This window comes from Oncorhynchus nerka, linkage group LG9b (assembly GCF_034236695.1).
Source record: "Oncorhynchus nerka isolate Pitt River linkage group LG9b, Oner_Uvic_2.0, whole genome shotgun sequence".
Taxonomy (NCBI): Eukaryota; Metazoa; Chordata; class Actinopteri; order Salmoniformes; family Salmonidae; genus Oncorhynchus; species Oncorhynchus nerka.
Genome location: NC_088424.1, coordinates 3,455,525 through 3,468,784, shown reverse-complemented (window position 1 = coordinate 3,468,784; position 13,260 = coordinate 3,455,525). Strand labels below are relative to the sequence as shown.

The 13,260-nt window shown below is 43.9% G+C and overlaps 1 protein-coding gene across 4 annotated transcripts in view; it reads right to left on the bottom strand.

The window, feature by feature from the left end:
• LOC115114118 (3',5'-cyclic-AMP phosphodiesterase 4B-like) overlaps window positions 1-13,260 on the bottom strand; it is a 124,293-nt gene that overhangs the window by 25,831 nt on the left and 85,202 nt on the right. The gene's annotated exons all lie outside the window — the stretch shown is intronic.

Sequence of the window (13,260 nt, the reverse complement as noted above, 5' to 3'; positions counted from 1 at the left end):
AGAGTTTGAAAAACTAGTTTTAATGACTCCAGCCTAAGTGTATGTAAACTTCTGACTTCAACTGTGTGTGTGTGTGTGTGTGTATATATATATTATATATAAATATATATGTGTGTGTGTGTATGTAATATATATTGACCTGACATATGTTGGAAGACGTGTGCTGAGGGTTTTGGGAAAATAGGATACAAATTAGAAAAGCAAATTCAACCCCCAATTTGTATCAATTCTGTAAAATGACCCATATACGATATTCTGAGAACATGATAACCACATTCTGGGTAAGTTCTGTTTGACATTAAGGGAATGTTCTCCTAACTCTAATGCCAGGACATGCTAAATAGGTTCTCAGGAGGCTTGCGCTAACATACATAGAATGTTCCCCTAACTAATGGAAAACTGGACACAAACATCAGGGGAACATTACAAAAACGTTCTCTCTCTCCCTAGAATCGTTAGCTGGGGAGGGAGGGAAAGAGATTGAAAAAAAAACATATCAAAAGGCAAGGCACATGCAACATGAGAGGCAAACTTTTACTCCCTAAGCTGGGGGGGGGGAGACCAGACCCAGGGTTTGAGACACCAAGGCAACTTCCTCCCACAAAAAGCCTGGAGTGTATTTCTGGGAGGATGGATGACTGGACTGGTTGGAGAGTCATGGTGGACCATGACTGACATTTGACACGGAGAGGAACGTTTCTTTGACACAAAATCATGTGAGCCCCAGATCGGTCATACGTGGGGCTAGGAGTTTTCCTCGGACCAAGTGACCTGATCAAGAAAGAAAGAGGTAATAGTTATTGCCAATATTGTATGGAGCCTAGTTATAGCCTATCTGGCCAAGAGTTTTTCCTGTTCAAGTAACATGGTCAGGGGACAACTACTTGTCCTCATCATACGTTACTGTATCACTCACTGTAAACTAGCAGTACCCACCGAAAAGGCACTGAACATAGTTTCTGTGGGAAACCCCAATCTCCACTTTGAAGGAATCTCATATGGAACGGATCGGACCCATATGCTTCGCACAATGGGACAAACCAGTGTGTGTTACAGCAATTTGCGTCAACAACTTGGGGTAAAATCACAATGACGTCACCATCGCGAAACCTATGAACTTGTGTACTGTCAAGAGCAGCCATGAAATCGGAGTTCCTCCTCAAAAAACCGAGTAGCAGAAGGCGAGTTACTGCAGAGGCCTATACTGCAGAGACCTATTTTCTCTCAACAACTTTTATGAAGACTCTGGACTATATCCATGTACAACAGGGTTGGTGAGGTGAATTATGCTTGAGTGATGAATAAACTTGCCTCAGACCTGAAGACTTATGTTAGCTCCTCAAGCGAATGCTTTAGTTAAGAGGGGTAACAGTCTTGTGGCACGCAGGAGACCCGGGTTCGAATCCTGGTCAGTCACACACAGGTGTCGTAGTGGTGGCCCTGAAAGTGACACTGAGTGACACATGCTACAGCTTCACCAACAGGTGATGAATAACCTTGAATATGATGTGAAGACTTATGTTAGCTCCAAGTTTAATGCTAAGTCTTGAGGCACGCAAGAAACGGTGGAGGTCCATCAAAGGGGGGCCTTCATAAAGGGGTGTGCTGGTGAAATCCGGCTTGCACCACAAAGCAGCTGCCTGGCCCGAGCCATCGGGGGTGCGAGACGTGCCAAGAAGGTGGAACCACATCCTGCCTTTTCCCTCCATGGAGGATGTATAAAGGGACATTAGAGGGTTTCATAGCGCAGTCACCGCGCCAACATCAAAGACCACTAACTGAATCATTAAAACCGTCTGTAATGTGATTCCCTTCATAGGATAAATAAATGGTGGTTGGTTGGTTCATTCTGTTCAAACACACACACACACACACACACACACACACACACACACACACACACACACACACGTTATTAGGGAGGTGTTCCTGACCACGTCACCTGACCAGGACAAACTCTGGTAAGCTAATTACATAGACCCCAAAGTATTTCTGAGTCAGGTCATGTGGTTAGGAAAAACTTCTGACCATAAGGTATGTTTGGATGAACCAAAAAGTTGACCACAGGCTTGTCTTGTTTAAAAAAAAAAGTGCTGCACAATCTAGTGTCGTGAGTTGTGACAATACTGTATATGTGCATTGAGGTTTCGAAAAATATAATGTCTTACTTGTTGTAGTGAGGAGCTGTAGTGTTTCAACTCAACCGAGACACAACAAGAATCGATAGGGCCCTAGTCCCAAGTTGATTATAAATGCACCACTATATAGGTCAGGAGACATTTCACAATGTCAACGGTGGCGGGGGTGATGCATTTCTTAGGTCGGAAAATGAACTCAAGAGAGACAGATCGCAACATACTTTTCCAGACAACAGGCCTTTTTTCAGGCATACGGAGGTCTTCCTTTATTCGCAGCCAGACGTTGTTGGTCTTAATGCTTCAGCCATATGCTGCAAGCATGGGAGGAAAACAGGCCTCAGTGTGGATTTAGCCTTCTGTCCTCTCTCTCACTCTCCTTCTCTCTCTGTTGACTCTCTCAGTCCTCTCTCTGTCCTCTCCTCTCTCTCTCTCGTTTCCTCTCCCCAGCCCACAAACCAGCCTCTGTCAGAGACCCATCAGCGGCACCCACTAAGGCATGCCTGGGTATCCGCCCCCACACCCCACCTCCGTCCACCCATCCACCTCACACTGCCCCTTTCTCTCTCAACCCCCCCCCCCCTACCCCTACTTCATGCCTGGATGAAGACCAGTGCTGACATGACATAACTGGTCAGCACTATACATTAGAACAAACTGAGCGAAGCAAGCTAACTGGAAAGCTGGCTAGGCACAGTAACCCTATGAATCAGTTACTATATATATATATATAATATATATATATATATATAGATATGTCATTTTATGGGCCATGCTACAGTATGTACTAGTTCATTTACAGGAAAGTGCAGCAGCTACGGACCAAAACTCAGTTCCCTTTCTGTCGGTCAACTCGGTTAAACACCGCTATTGCGGATTTCGTGCGCCAGGGCCCTCTACTGAAGAACATTAGAATGACGCCTGACAAAGCCAATGAACACCATTCCTACGCTCTTGATCTCAAGCTGAGCTATATACAATTCACGCATTTCTTAAAAATGAACATTGGAACGCGTCATTTATCAGGCTTTACTCCAACTTAACTGTAAAAGGAGGGTGTTCTCATCCTTCTGGACTTGTCTTCAAGTTTGGTAACTAGTTTCTTGAAGTTCCCTACCAATTTGTTTAGTTGTTCTTCTGCTTGTTTTAGCCTCGCCAACTGGTTGTAAGTAAGATGAATAGCACAAACGACTCGAAGGCGGCTGTTAACTCCTTACAAACGTGAAAATGGGCCTATGTGAAATGTAGGGCTAAATTGAAATGTTTAGAAACAGAAGAACTACTCACAAGTGTTGTCTTGTACGTCTCGGGCTGGGTGCATGTTCAGCCTGCCCTGGATCGAACCAGCTCATGCGACCACATTCGCTTGCTGGGAAGCTAGCTGGCTACCTAGACCATTGGCTAACAAAGGGATGCTAACCCCAACCCGTAGCTCCCAATGAAGCACTGACCTGGCCACGGTTCTGGCTACTGGGGAGCCCCATGCAGAGCTCCCCTACAGTAGATGAGATTTGTGCTATGGATGATTTCATCTCAGCCTCCAGTATTTATGCTGCAGTAGTTTATGTGTCGGGGGGCTAGGGTCAGTTTGTTATATCTGGAGTACTTCTCCTGTCCTATTCGGTGTCCTGTGTGAATCTAAGTATGCGTTCTCTAATTCTCTCCTCTCTTTCTTTCTCTCTCTCGGAGGACCTGAGCCCTAGGACCATGCCCCAGGACTACCTGACATGATGACTCCTTGCTGTCCCCAGTCCACCTGGCCATGCTGCTGCTCCAGTTTCAACTGTTCTACCTTACTATTATTCGACCATGCTGGTCATTTATGAACATTTGAACATCTTGGCCATGTTCTGTTACAATCTCCACCCGGCACAGCCAGAAGAGGACTGGCCACCCCACATAGCCTCGTTCCTCTCTAGGTTTCTTCCTAGGTTTTGGCCTTTCTAGGGAGTTTTTCCTAGCCACCGTGCTTTTACACCTGCATTGCTTGCTGTTTGGGGTTTTAGGCTGGGTTTCTGTACAGCACTTTGAGATATCAGCTGATGTACGAAGGGCTATATAAATAAATTTGATTTGATCTTGAGCACGTCGCACCGTCTCAGCGGTCTGGAGAAGCATGGGGGCTACCGTGGTGGTGTGGGCAGTTGTACATGGAGAGCCTATTTCTCCTACCAGGTTGTTGATCTCGTTTTGAGGATAAAAAGAGATAGGAAGCTGCACCTTTTCCTTACTCTGAGGACCTTTGCTGCTGCAGCGGCATCGTCTTCTAGAGCAGGGATTGGCAGTCCTCGGGGGCCTGATTAACACAAATCTTTAGCCCCAGCTAACACACCTGACTCCAATAATCAACTAATCATGATCTTCAGTTTAGAATGCAATTACTTTAATTATGTTGCTAGGGATGGGGGGGGGGAAAGTGTGACAGCACTCTGGCCCCCGACGACTGGAGTTGCCCAGGGTTTACAGATAGTGGCTAAGCGAGCTGCCCTGCTTCCGGATCCACCCCCAAGTCTGCTCCTGCTTGTCCTGTTCCACAAGTGCAGTGCCAGTCTGCTTGGCACACGCAGCATTTTACTCCCAAGGGTGAAGTGAAAATCTGGTCCCTCCGCCGCGAACCGAGCATGATGAGTGGGGAGGTGGCACGGCCAATCGGGTTACACCACTGGTAGCCGAAGCCCACGAACCCAAAGTGGGACGGGCTTCCGGCAAACATCGGCACATAAATACATTGTTTCTGCCCCAAGTTCCATGGTGGTACTAGTGTTGTGTCCTCCACGTGTGAGCTGAATAAAAATAGCATTTTCCCCACAGTCAGACACTCGGTTGTTGAGAATGGTGTAAATGAAAAGAGGGATCCTCCCCTGGGTACCTTTACCTCAGCGGAGTCTGACTTTCAGGATACGGGGGTGGATCTGGGTCCGTGGTCAGATCACATGGAGCTATCCTTCCAGCATGGCGATATAGAACTGGCAAATATCGCAGTCTTCTTCAGAGTTACAAAGGACTCACATTTGGTTGACAACTTGGTTTCTCTGGCCAGTTCCAGGGTTTTTTGGGGGGCAGCAAAAGGTTGCTAGATCGAATCCCCGATCTGACAATGTAAAAATCTGTCTTTCTGCCCTTGAACAAGGCAGTTAACCCCACTAGGCTGTCATGGTAAATACGATTTCATTCTTAACTGACTTGACTAGTTAAATAAAAGGTTAAATAATAGAATTGTATAACAAAAAATGTATAACAAAAAATCTATGAGACAGAGATGGAGGTTTTGGCTATAGAAGGGGAAACTCTGATCTATGTCGCCGAATGGCTGCCTGCTTGTCAGTAGAGTGGCCATCCTCCCCTCAAATGGAAGGCATCAAGGTTTGGTGGCCAATACCTGCTACCAGTGTTAGCCGCAGTCAAGTACTAGCTCTTGTCCCAGGCGCACAGGCAGGTCTGGAACCAACGTCCAGAGATTTGGAGTTTGGGCTTGGCCCCTGAAAAGGTCCAATCTGACGGCAAGGGGTTTACCTCTGAACGTTATTGCTACTATAACGTCCGAAAGGGCACCGTCCCCGACAGGGTTGTATAGGTATAAGTGGCGGGCGTTCCAGCTTTGGTGCCAAAGTAAAGGAATTGTTCCTTTTCAGAGCTCTCTGGTGCACATTTTAATGTTCCTACAGGTGCTTTTCGACCAGGGCCGTTCATTCTCCACCCTGAAGGTGTATATGGCAGCTATTTCAGCAAGTCATGTTGGAATTGAGGGTGCAACTCCTGGCGGTGCGGTTAAAAAAAAAAGTGGGCAGTTTCGAAACCTATTGCGCCCCTTTGAACCGATGAAGTTTGTGGATCTGAAGATCCTCTCCTACAAGACAGCCCTGCTTGTGGCTTCGGCCTTGGCTAAACGCATTGAAGATCTCCACGCATTATCTGTTCACCCATCCTGTATGAAGTCCGTCCTTGGTTGTGTCTGAATGCGGCCTTCGCCCCTAAGATCATGACTATCACCTACAGGTCTCTAGCTTTTGAGCTTTTTCCCTTTTCGCCTCCTCTGGGCGTTGTTTAAAGGTTTACCTGTAGGACACGTTTCCAACTCATTCCATGGAGGGCTGAGTGTCTGCAGGTTTTTGCTCTACCCTTGTACTTGATTGAATTAAGGTCACTGATTAGTTAGGAACTCCTCTCACCTAGTTGTATAAGCCTTAATTGGACACAAATTGAAAGGAGAAATCAAAAACGACCCGCCTTGGAATGAGTTTGACACCCCTGCTGTAAGAGATATTTGTGCTGCGGTGAGTTGGGCATCTCCACACACTTTTGTGAGGTTTTATTGCTTGGATGTCACTGCCCCCAGTGTAGCCCACAGTGTGCTTATGGCTGGACAGGAGAAGGTAAATAGGCAGCATGCAGATTGCACAATACCCAGGTGCCGCAGGATTTCCTGTCGGGTTGGAACTCTGGGTGGTCTGCCGTGGGCCATTACATTTCGTGTACACTGGGGTCGGCTTGGGGCGTGATTTCATGTCTCCATAGCTGTGTTGTACCGAGTTGACTGACTGAAAAGGAACGTACAGTTATGACTATAACTACTGTTCCCTGAAGGAGGGAAACGAGATACAACCCGGAAACACACACCCAACAAATATTTTTGCACGTTCATCATCAGTTCATAAACTAAGACTAATTTGATTGGACAATTCGATAAGTCATTAAGTTGATATGCACAGTATGTTTTACAATATCACATTGCAGTTGGTATAATATTTAATGATCCAAAAGTCTCTTGGGAACCAGTGGAATAGGTAGACTTTTCTGGCCCGTCCAGAAACCACATCATGACTTTTTTTGTAGTTCGTCAACTCACAACCACCAGCATTGTTGATTGTGTCTCTTGAGAGTTTATAAGTGCGGCTCAATCTCTTTAAACTATCAACACAACAGTCAAGTTTGATTGACGCCCTCCCCACCACACACACACTCTCTCTCACCACCACACACACACACAACCCCCAGCCTGAGGCCCTCACAATGCATTAGGGGGACTTTTCCTGCAGGGCTGCTGGCATGGGCTGACTCTAGGGATGGGCCGCAGTCAGCTTTATGGGTGTGCTGACGTCAATAACATAATTCAAATACTAAACCAGACTGCATGCTTCCAGCCCTCAGGATCCCTCTACTCTGGGCCAGACACAGGGAAAACACGACATGGATTTAACATTACACGATAGGACTGAGTAACACTGAAAAGGACTGCTGCAGACTAGCACCCCGTGACAGAGTGATGCTACTGATCTGATTTGGATTGGTTTGACCCCAGGAAGAGTAACTGCTGCTTCTGCAAAAGCTAATGGGGATCCAAATAAACAAATATGTCTGGTTTCAAGTTTAAAAACGTTGCAAGGTTAAACCTTTATATGTGTCTTTTCATTTTCATGCTGTTTTATTATGTATCTGGCTGTTCTGACAGCTTTGCCAGTGCAAATAGCACTGATTATCCATTTAAAAACCTCTTAAGGATCAGACCTTTTCACCTAAAATGACATACCCAAATCTAACTGCCTGTAGCAAAGACATGCATATTCTTGATGACATTTTAAAAGGAAACACTTTGAAGTTTGTGGAAATGTGAACTGAATGTAGGAGAATATAACACATTAGATCTGGTAAAAGATAACACAAAGAAAAAAACGTTAACAATTGTTGCTCCATCTTTGAAATGCAAGAGAAAGGCCGTAATGTATTATTCCAGTTTAGGCGCAATTTAGATTTTGGCAACTAGATGGCAGCAGTGTATGTGCAACGTTTTAGACTGATCCAATGAACCATTTGCATTTCTGTTTAAAATGTTTTATCAAGTCTGCCCAAATGTGCCTAATTGGTTTATTATTACATTTTCAAGTTCATAACTGCACTCTCCTCAAACAATAGCATGGTATTATTTCACTGTACTAGCTACTGTAAATTGGACAGTGCACTTAGATTAACAAGAATTTAAGCTTTCTGACCATATCAGATATGTCTATGTCCTGGGAAATGTTATTGTTACTTACAACCTCATGCTAATCACACGTTAGCTCAACCATCCCGTGGAGGGGACACCGGTCCTGTAGAGGTTTAACATGGGCTGCCTGCTAATTTTCAGCTGTGTTTCAACTTGTCAATTATAAATGATTTTCAAACAAGTTGTATTTTTTTAACAGTTTGAATTGAGGTGTGTTGAGGTCCTCATTAATTCACATAGAAGTAGTCCATTTCAGCGCTGCGGACAATCAATGTTTAGGCTTTACTGAGCCGGACAATCTTCTCTCTTCGAGGAGAGCCCACACACTTCCCAAATGTTTGCACAGATCAAGTATGCATGAATTGGAAAATTTTCTGGCTGGCGCTCGCATTGCCTTCCTTGTTGTTTTCCTTACAAATAATAACTTTGGACATGTGTGCGTTCCTTTCAAAGTAAGTTCCTTATTTTATGTATATCGTGTTGTCGTTTCTACTGTAGGCGCATACAGTACATATGTATGGAGCATAATGTATATACAGTTTTATTCACATTTTCAAGTACTGGTGACAAATCATGCATTCTGATTATTGCATAGATTGTAATGGACACCTATGATGTGTGTAAAATACTTTTTTGAAGGTTGCACTGATTATAATGAGCTAATGCTAAGCTATTTGCCAGCTATGTGTGGCGCCATATTTTTTGACATTATACATGGATTTCTGGGTGTCACGTAAACGTCTGTCAGACCAAAGATGTTATAATGAGGTGAAGGAGTGTTTTACTCATCGTTCGGGTAAACTTCCAGAAGTGAAGTGAATGATCATGGATGACACACACCCTTCAACATGCATACTATAAGCAGACTAGAAAGTGTTTTACTCAATTATTTAGATCAATGGTGAGCTCACCCGTGATGTGATTAATTATAAATTGTAATTGCTTAACTAATTCATATTGTAGTTTCTGTCAGCTGAGAGTTATAAAAATATGACCATTTGTGGTACGTCAATATTTCCTCAGTTAGCGCTAGGACAAATGTAGCCTACATTTTCCCGTTTGTGTTATGCTGTAGCTACTTCTGTGAATGTCTGAACATTGCATCCAGAAATAAACTGTTCAAATTCTGGACATAACTTTGTAAAACAGTGCGGCCAGCTCAAATGCTGATTGTTGCATCAATCGAAAGTGGATGTTCTAAATATGCGTTCTAATCCCACCGGTTTGAGTGTACACTGCAGGGACCACTGTAGAAAGATCACACCTGTTTGTTGGTTTGTTGGTACGTGTCAAAAGGTTCATTCCAATTTTTCAGGGGGTGATGCAGCACCCTTAACACCCATACTTCCCACGGCTATGGACACTGATGTGGCTTTCCAACAGCAAGGTGCAGTGTTACCATTGTTTACCAAAGTTGTTCTTTATAATGTTGAAACAAAATGTCCCCAAACCCCATAAATCACACACTCACAAACTGCAAATGTGTGTACATTGTACAATCAATTGGTGAGAGAGAACATAAAATATCATTCATTTGTACATATCCACTGTAAACATGAATTGTGGCAAAGTTGGTTCCCGTTTCAGTCACGTCTTTGGTCACGTTGGCGTGGGTCAAACAAAACACCCTAATGATTGGTTGACAATACAGCCTCCCACAATGCAGGTGATGGTTGTAGGATGAAGTTGGTGAAGAGCAATTGCCATAGAGATATTTACATCTGTGCCATTATAACGTCTGTGACAGCATAAAGCAGCGCCATTTAGGCAACAACCTATAGGAATTCACATACAGTTGACTCCTTTAAAATGGTGAAAGCCCCGAATTGTTCTGCCTATGCTAAAACTATCATTCTCTATGGCAACTGCAAAAACCTGCAATCAAAACTTCATGACCTTTGTTCATGCAGCAAGTCAGATTTTTCTTGGCTCGTACAGGACCAATAAAAGCCAAGTACACTCATTTGGTGGGGGGTAAAAACGTAAAAACAAATAATGTTTTTAGATTTATATTTTATTTTTTACATTGTGATTTATCAGGAAGTAGTGCAGCACCCTCAACCCCCCACTTCCTGCGGCTACGGGAATACACCGCTCTGTTTCAGTAACCTGTCTGTATAACCTGTTTTACATTCCACTATGCAATAATCTACCTCTCATGACGTAGTTTACAATATGAAACAAAAGGTGGATGAGCAATGTTTTGTGGGGCCCACACCCATGGGGAACTATGCACACAGTCACTTGTGTGTTTGTTTTTTTGGGCCTAGGAATGTGGTTGTTCGTAAAGTTTTGGCTCATTGAGTTCTCATTTTACAGAGTTGTGTGTGTTGAGGCTGACCAACGTTGGTGGGAAAGAGCCTACTGACACAAACAATTACACACACACACACACAAGCATACAGAGTATGCAGAGATATAAACACAGATTCCTGCAAGGGTTCAACACTCTGGGGGAAAAAAACCAACAGTGAAAGGAAATAATAATAACCCTCATAAAATAATCCTACATTAGTATGGACATTAGAAGGACAGAGACACTGTATAAACATCCATAACGGTCCCATTCATACATTCACTGGTACAGTAAACATACATTTTCTGAGGCTGCTCAAAGGGAGTCAGTTAAAACGCTACATCCCCTCTAAAAGAAGATTAACAAGTCATCTAGCCACAATCCCCTTTCATGCTTTCAGAGCCAACCACCAGCCATGTATCCCCCTACTAGTTTACATGTTGTGACGCCCAGCGATAGCCTTTAAAGATGAATTAAGGGCCCTTATGCGGGTCATCCTGACGTTAGTGAACTTGGACGGACCCGCGAAACAGGAATCCACCCCTTCTCCTTCATTCCTTCCATCCTCCACCTGATATCAATCTGGGATGTCTGGAGAAGCCTCTTCGCCCATCTTTTTCAGATTCTTTCATCGATCTCATCGTTCTCCGATTGCGACATCAGTGAAAAGGATGTTTTTTTTTTAAACGTTGTTGTTTAGTCGTCACGGTTCATTTCCTGTGATGATGATAATGGCATCATTGCACCCTTCAGCTGTGAGGGGAGCATACCTGGGTTCAAATAGTTTTGCCTTTAAAGATGAATTAAAGGCGATCGTTGACCGCCAAAAGACTTCAGAACTGCGTATTTCCCTGAAAAAAAAGGCATTTATCAAGACGCCAATGCACTAATACACACAAAAAATCCTCTGATCTAATACAATGTTGTTGATATGAGCGGCTTGGTGGGATGGGGCCAAGATTCGGCGTGAAGCATCAACTCAGAAATCACGCACGGACATGAGATGGTTTTGAATGTTTTCACAATCATCTCGCATTACCTCGTAATGGCAACATTGTAAACTAGCACCCAGTGACGCAGTGATGCTACTAATTTGGATTGGGCCTCCTCCATCTCTCTTCCACTCTTTAACCTTGTGACACCAGACCGGTCTCTCTCTCTCCTGTTTATTTCATTTGGCATGGTTCTCTTTCTTTCTGGCTGTCCACTTGTTTATTGTGGTGAGAGCCTGGTTTCCGCTGGCCTCATGCAGTCTCAGGAAGGTCACATTTCTGTTGTCTTCCTCCATTATTTTCTCTCCCCCTCTCGGTCTCACCATCTTTCTTTTCTACTCCAGCTCTCTTTCAACACATGCCCATCTATTCTTTACTCCAGCACCTGCTCTCTCTCTCTCTCTCTCTCTCTCTCTCTTTTAATGCATCGTGCAGTGATATGCAACTGAGCAAATACCGGAAAAACGCAGGTATCCTTTTCCCCCCCATGACGTTGATCTTAAATGAAAGACTAGTCTCGTCTAACAAAACACAGACGCAAAACAGGAAAAATCTGTTCTCCCTTCCTTCTCCGTTTCCTGTCATGGAAATTCTATTGGCTTTGACAAACAGAAGACAAAGAGCTGGATAGAAATGGGAGGATGTGTGGTTCTTTTTCCTATTGGCACGTTTGTTCATTGTTATGGTTCAAATCAGTATTAACAATGACTCGTTATTTAGGTTGATGTCATCTGTTGAGTACTTAAAAAGGCATTTAAAGTAGAGGTTTGAAGAGTGACGGGTGCAGATTTAATGGAGTGTAAAATGTGCCCATCACCAACATTTGGAGAGGAGCACAACAGTGAATGTATTCTAAACGCAACTAGATAGATTTGATAGTGTCCTTATTAGTCTTAAACAGTGTTGGTGTGCATGTGTGTGTCATACATACAGTAAGCTTTCATTTTTGTATGTGCACAGTATCTGTACTTACATCGTTGTATTTATTTTATTTACTGTATGCTCTTTCAGTCCATTTCCCACAAAGTTGGGGTGTTTGTATGTGTTCCTGCCTCTGCATGTGCACGTGCGGGAAGGACAATGCAAAACTCCTCAATCGTCTTGTATTTTCTTCCCTGCAAGTCTACACTTGTTGTGATAGGAAGTGCCGAGGGCCTCCTGACGTTAGTGAACTTGGACGGACCCGCGAAACAGGAATCCACCCCTTCTCCTTCATTCCTTCAATCCTCCACCTGATATCAATCTGGGATGTCTGGAGATGTCTGCTCTGGCCCCCCAATGGTGGAACAAACTCCCTCACGACGCCAGGACAGCGGAGTCAATCACCACCTTCCGGAGACACCTGAAACCCCACCTCTTTCAGGAATACCTAGGATAGGATAAAGTAATCCTTCTCACCCCCCCCTTAAAAGATTTAGATGCACTATTGTAAAGTGGCTGTTCCACTGGATGTCTTAAGGTGAACGCACCAATTTGTAAGTCGCTCTGGATAAGAGCGTCTGCTAAATGACTTAAATGTAAATGTAAATGAGAAGCCTCTTCGCCCATCTTTTTCAGATTCTTTCTATCTCATCGTTCTCCGATTGCGACATCAGTGAAAAGGATGTTTTTTTTTAAAAACGTTGTTGTTTAGTCGTCACGGTTCATTTCCTGTGATGATGATAATGGCATCATTGCACCCTTCAGCTGTGAGGGGAGCATACCTGGGTTCAAATAGTTTTGCTTTCTTTCAAATGAACATTTGCTTAAACCAGTCTGGAGTGTCAGATGGGCAGAGTTTGCACTTTTGAAATGATTCAATTGGTTCTATTGAGCCAGGGAAGCTAAACAAATCGCACAAAATCTTTGAAAGGA